At 32.1% G+C, this 7,055-nt stretch overlaps 1 long non-coding RNA gene across 1 annotated transcript; it reads left to right on the top strand.

Moving 5' to 3' along the window:
* The first annotated feature begins 5,751 nt into the window (after positions 1 to 5,751).
* LOC117564918 (uncharacterized) lies at positions 5,752 to 6,457 on the top strand. The gene is made up of 5 exons (XR_007954640.1): positions 5,752 to 5,885; positions 5,942 to 6,025; positions 6,078 to 6,182; positions 6,246 to 6,311; positions 6,372 to 6,457. It is a non-coding gene; the product is annotated as an uncharacterized LOC117564918 (long non-coding RNA).
* Positions 6,458 to 7,055: the final 598 nt, after the last annotated feature.

Here is a 7,055-nt window from a genome sequence, read left to right as displayed (position 1 = left end):
AACTTTTTTCAATCAACGCGCTCGATTTGTTGAGCAATGTACAACGACAACGACGCGTGGCTTCTGCGGTTGATTTCGATTATTTACAGCCACAACTTTTGGGCTTATCCAGAGCTCAGTATAGTGGCAATTTATCATTAAATGCTGAAATATTGCTCAAAGTGTGAATTTAGCAACAGTTTGTAAAGGAAACTTAGCGTATTTGAGTGGGTTAATAAATAAAGTGCTCAATATTTAATGAATAGGTAAGTATAATGAAATAGAATACATATATATATATATATATATATATACTATTTGAAGACCAAAAGTCTTTAAAAATAGTATTTAATGATTAAATCATTTTCTCCAAATTATTTTTAAGGCAATATCCAATTAAAAGAAGGAAAAACACCTTTAACAATATAAAGAAAATGGTAAGATTTAAACCAACTTTTCACTGATTTATGCACATCTATAAATTTTTTAATTTTCGTGAACTTTTAAGTGTTTTAATAGCCAGCATAAATTGTATTTGCATTTCTCGTATATGCGTTTATTATGGTTTTTGTTTATGGTTACAATAAAAAACGGCATTTTGTCAATATACAATTTATGACAATGCGAAGATTTTTGGTCACAGCTGCATTTAAGACGAAATCATCTACTAGAGAGCGATAAGATTGAGGTGTGTTGAGAGTGCTGAGAAAGAACTCGAAGGAGACTCAACACTTTATGGCTGATGATTCTGTTGGCAACCGTGTGGCAAGTGGCAAACTAACGGCACCGCAATATGACAACGCGTTTTCACTTTTATGGCCAGCATTTAACAGGCCATGACACGAACATGAAGCATGCCCCAGCCACAGCCACTGCCACTGCCACGGCCACCGCCACAGCAACGTTGACGTCGACGTCGACGGCGTCGGCAAGTTTTTCATCATCAATTTGCTTTATGACTTGAAATGGCGACGGTGGTGCAGCCACTTGTCATAACAGCGGTGAGTTCGCAGTTGCCAGTTGCCAGTTTGCTTAAACGAAAAAGATACAAGATACAAAACTGCAACAGCCATGCGATGCGATGCCCGGGAGGCCAGCTAAAGAAGGTTTGAGTAAGGCAGCACCAACGATCCAGCAGAGCTAACCATTGTCATTGCCACTTTGCCAACATTTTCACACCCAAACGGCACGACGCAGGCAGCGACAATTTGTCTGCAAGTTGTTGCGCCAGCACAGTGGAAATTTTTGTAATTTTCCTCTAATATTTTGATAAAAATATAAAATATATTAACGATTACCAATGCAGAATCAAATGAGTAAAAAAAAAAACTATAAGTATAAATTAAGTATTTCTATAATTGATAAATGCTTCAAAAGTTGTTTAATAATCTTGAAATAATAATCTTGAATAATAATAATCTGAAATGTTTGCGCCAATTAATTCACTTTATTAATTTTTATTCAATAAAGTAATATAATTTTGTATCTGGAAACTCTATCACAACTAGAGAGTGAGATCGAAGCATTCAAATAGAATGACAACTCAAGTTCAAGTAACTCTAATAAAGTCGAGTGCGCTCGACTCAAAAAAATAGCAAAATATGCAAAATCAAAATGATAATAAAAAATAATGAAATATACTAAAGGCTACAAAATATACCATATACCATACAAAATATACCATGTTGTCAACCAAAGCAGCAACAATTTTTAAAAAGAGCAAAGCAATGCAGAATTACTCTTAAGAGACAACAAATTAAAATACTAAAACATACTAAAGGCTATCTTTGGTATATCAATATATTATTACATTTGAAAATAAACCATGGAGTACAAAAATATACCATATTGCCAACCATTTTGAATAATATCAAACAATTTCTTAATTAATCTTAAAATACACAAAAAAGAAAATACTAAAAACATACTTAAGGCTGTATTTGGTATATCAATATTGTACTATTTCATTCAAAATATACCATAGAGTACAAAATATTATTACCAAAGCTGCTGATTGTAACCAAATTCATGACTCATACCGACATTAGCTGTGATTGTATGTTATATACCAAAAATCGGGACTCTAGCTCCAAAATTCTATGCCCATTGAGCGATGCGCATTTTTCCACTGTGCAATGTTGACGCGACAGTAGCTGGAAACTGGAGCTGTAGTTGGAGCTAAAAGCGAGTGCTTTAGCCATGTTGCATGTCCATGGCCTTGTAACTGGCTTGTATCTTTTGCCGCATTGCACAGTGAGCCACTGTGGCTCTTAGCACCCTTCGCTGACCAGGTCGCTTCAGCGATTTTGTCAACATTATTCAAGCATAAACATGACGACCGACCCACCCAGCGAACAAGTGAACTGACGAGACAAGAACAAAAAAAAAAGTGGCAAACGAATGCTGCACACAAAACGATTGAAGCAAGCATTTAAACATCGTTTAGGTGCTACAAATCAAGATAAATGGCCATCGAACATGTGAGATAAATCCTTTGCACAATTCTGTACTGCAAACCGAAACAGGTGAGGAGCAATAATGTTCATTTGTTTCACAAAATGGGTTAAAGTTGAATTAAGCCAAAGATTTGGAATATGCTCGTCACTCACTTGACAAGAACTTCCATCGGGAGTAGTATGTGGAAAAAACCACAAACAAAGTTTATAGCTAAACAATTTCCGGTCGTGCGTTTACATTATTAGCATATTGACGAGCCCAACAAACTGTCTAGTCATAAAACTTTTCGAAGCGTATTTTGGCCAAAAACTTTGACTTTGCCAACGCTCACAAGTCAGAGCACATTATCATCGTCAGAGTTGAGAGTTTTGCTCGCAGACATCATGCCAGACATCAGAGAGGATTAATCTAAACTGAGAGAACTAGATGATGGCAAGGGAGGGGGAGTGACGATATGTAAAATGAAATTAAGTCACGGCTGAGTAAGCACTTGGCTTTAAAAAGCCCATGCAAAAGAAAATTCATAATGTCGAATATATCGACTCTATGTTCAGTTTATCATGTGGAGCAAAGATAATTTAAATGCACCTAATATTCGATATAGTTTGGATAATATGCACTATTTTGTTCATTTCCTTACTTCTTCATCTAGAATATAAAACTGTACAGCTTATTAAACATCAAACGTTGCTTTGGCTACTGCCTCATTTGCAGCATAAAACGCACAATTTGTCAAACATTTATTAAGGCAAAGAAATTGTAAAGAATCAGTCTTATCTTTCATATGCTATATATATGAATAGACTCCAAAAGGCGGATGCAAAGACCAGCATAATCAGCATCAAGATTCCACTTGAAAGTTAAAATGCATTTGCAATGCGAAAATAGATACAAATTCAATTAAGGCAATTAGTACACATCAACATCTGGTTCATTAAAATCAAACTAGTAATGAAATTCTAAAAATATGTTGCTGTGCGGAAGTTATGATAAGAATTAGCGAAACATAAAAAATCAAGTAAGTGAGCTGAATCGCATCTGAATAAAGGGAAAACAATGCGGAATTATTCTAAAATCATACCAAATTGGTATACCGCATAAATACTAAAATATAACAAGGGCTATACTCGGTATTTGGACATGCCATAGAGTACAAAATATACCATCAGGGAAGCAGGCTAGATCGTCTCGGCTGTTGACCCTAATCAATAATATATATACATTATGGGAGATGCCTTCTTCTGCCTGTAACACACATTGTCTGGAGGCATACAGTTATTATACCCTTCTACCCTATGGGTAGCGGGTATAAAAATAGTTGAATTGCTGATATGCTTTCTTCAAATCACAAAACTGTAATCTTTTACTATAAATACTACAATTATGTATATAATAATTTCTTTGACGTCATTGTGCTGATTAACATTAACATTAAAATTCGTGATAACATTAAAATCATTCAAAAATATAGCTCAGCAAAGCTGCGCGTTCTGTATATGAAATTTAGTAGTAATTTGCGTCAAGAGGCAAACGGATGTGTTTCTTAACTTCAATTGTAATACAGAAAATATGCAAAGTTATTTGAAATGGGTGATAATTTTTTGTATTCTTGCGCCACAATGGACAGTAAGCATACAATTAAACGATTCAATTCAGAATGCTATTGAAGAGAACGAGAAAAAGATACAAAAATTGCAAGCTGAAATTGAGGACAACGAAAAATACCTGAACTTTGGCGATGCCATAAATAAAACAAAAGGGTACATCTCATCTTTGGAAGACAAATTAAAGCAGTGTGAAGAACAGAACAAAAATCAATCTGTGTCTCAATTATCTGACATCTTTAGTGCTATTCAAAAAATCAAATCGAGCACTGATACCAATAAAAATGAATTCAAACAAAATGATGATCTTATCAATAGTCTTAAAGCTCAGATTGAAGATAAGAAGTCGCTGTTGAATGATTATCAGGATCAAATAAAAGAAAAAGGTCTCGAAATAGAGGAATTGAAAAAAACTTTATCAGTTTACAATAATACCATCAATAAGAACAACGCTGAGATATCGAATTTGCTATCAATTATCGGATCTCAGAATAATACTATTGTTGAAAACAGTGCACAAATATTAAAATTGGAGTCAAATATAACATTTTGCAAAGAAAGTGTCAAGAAGAAAAATGCTGAAATATCAAGGTTAAAGTCAACTATCGAATCTAATAACTCTACAATAAACAAGAATAATGCTGAAATATCGAATTTGAAATCAACTATAACAGCTTTCAAAACAATCGTTAATAAGAACAATGAAACAATTGCAAATTTGGAGTCAACTATAAAATCATCCATCTCTACCATCAATAAGAATAATGCTGAAATATCAAAATTAAAATCAACCGTCAATAATAATAATGAAACAAGTGCAAAGTTGGATTTAACTATAAAATCTTACATATCTACCATCAATAAGAATAATGCTGAAATATCAAGGTTGAAGACAACTGTAGAATCTAATAACTCTACAATAAACAAGAATAATGCTGATATATCAAAGTTGGAATCAACTATAACAGCTTTCAAAACAACAGTCAATAAGAACCATGAATCAATTGCAAATTTGGAGTCAACTATAAACTCTTTCAACTCTACCATCATTAAGAATAATGCTGAAATATCAAAGTTGAAATCAACCGTCAAAAATAATAATGAAACAAGTGCAAAGTTGGATTTAACTATAAAATCTTACATATCTACCATCAATAAGAATAATGCTGAAATATCAAGGTTGAAGACAACTATAGAATCTTATAACTCTACAATAAACAAGAATAATGCTGATATATTGAATTTGAAGTTAACTATAAAACATTTCAAAACAACCGTCAATAAGAACAATGAAACAATTGCAAATTTGGAGTCAACTATCAATAAGAATAATGCTGAAATATCAAAATTAAAGTCGGATAAGAATAATACTATTGTTGAAAACAGTGCTGATATATCAAAATTGACGTCAACTATAACAATTTGCAAAGAAAGTGTCAATAAGAAAGATGCTGAAATATCAAAGTTGAAGACAACTATAAAATCTAATAACTCTACAATAAACCAGAATAATGCTGATATATCGAATTTGAATTCAACTATAACAGCTTTCAAAACAATCGTCAATAAGAACAATGAAACAATTGCAAATTTGGAGTCAACTATCAATAATAATAATGCTGAAATATCAAAATTAAAGTCGGAGAAGGGTAAGCTAAGAGTATTATAGTTAATGCAAGTCAATAATAAAAATAATTTACAAACTAGTTAATCCAGGAGCCACAACACCACAACCACGAATAACTTGCCCGTCTTACAATAACAAATCACAGCAGGAAATCACACAGCTCAAATCAGAAGCGAATAAACAAACTAACGAAATAATAGAGCTTAAAATTAAACTAAGTAAGTTCAGTACAACAAAAACTAGAACAAGCTTCTTAACTTCACTCAATTTCCAGATAAATCCCTATCGAATAACAAGAATTTAGCCAATTCAACGGATGAAAACTTTAAAAAATATCAAAACGCTCAAATAAGTTTAGGTAAGAAGATTATTTCTAGATGACATTTTCCATATTATATCTTCTTTTAAAGAATCGTGTCAAGGGAATTTGGAATCACTAAAAAATGAGTCTATTAAAAACATTTTGACTGTTCAAAATTTGATATTGAAAGCTGAAAATAATCAGAAATTGTTGGGTAGGTTATATTTGAAGCATATTAAATTCAAAGAAGTGTTATTAGTTCTATGAACTTTGCTAGATGAATGCCAAAACAACAACACGGACATTGTAGAACAAGAAAAGCAATCAATCCATCAGCAGCTAAGTGCGACATACTAAATTATTAATATTAATAAACCTATCCAAAAAAAACCTTTTGTCTTAGATATATGTCAAAATGACTTGAAAATACAAAAAGCGGATTGCTCTAATAAGGATTCAACTATTAGAGAATGGCGTAAAAAAGCTGATAATCAAAGGATAGAAGAGGAGAGAAATTCAATAAAATCAGAATTAGGTATGCAGCATTGAATTATTATTTTTATTAAACTTACCGGGAAATTCATTATCTTTTAGAGACTTGCCAATTAAATTATTCAAATTTTGTTGAATACTTCAAGAAATATCAAAAAGAACAACAAAGTTTATTAGGTGAGAAAATCACTTGAAAATTGAATTCTTTACTTAAATTTTGTCCCTTTAAGAAAAATGTCACAACGACTTCAAAAAATATATTGAAACTTGCTCTATGAAGGATTCAACTATTCGAGATTTGCGGAAAAAAACTGAAGATAATCAAAAGGCGGAAGAGGAGAGGAATTCATTTCAAGTGGAGCTAAGTATGCAACATTAAATAATGAATTTGAATAAATCAATCATAAAATTCTTTTTTATTTAGGTATGTGTTCATATTCCTTTGATTAACTTATACTTATATTTTATATCTTTACTAGACCAATGTCAAATAAAAGTGAACTCTACACAAGAATATCTAGGTATGCAACCCAAAATAACGAATATTTTTTAACCATTTAGGAAATATGAATTAAACAACACAAATTTATTCATG

The sequence above is a fragment of the Drosophila albomicans genome, chromosome 2L, assembly GCF_009650485.2.
Source record: "Drosophila albomicans strain 15112-1751.03 chromosome 2L, ASM965048v2, whole genome shotgun sequence".
Classification (NCBI taxonomy): domain Eukaryota; kingdom Metazoa; phylum Arthropoda; class Insecta; order Diptera; family Drosophilidae; genus Drosophila; species Drosophila albomicans.
This window is presented reverse-complemented; position numbering and strand designations above follow the sequence as displayed.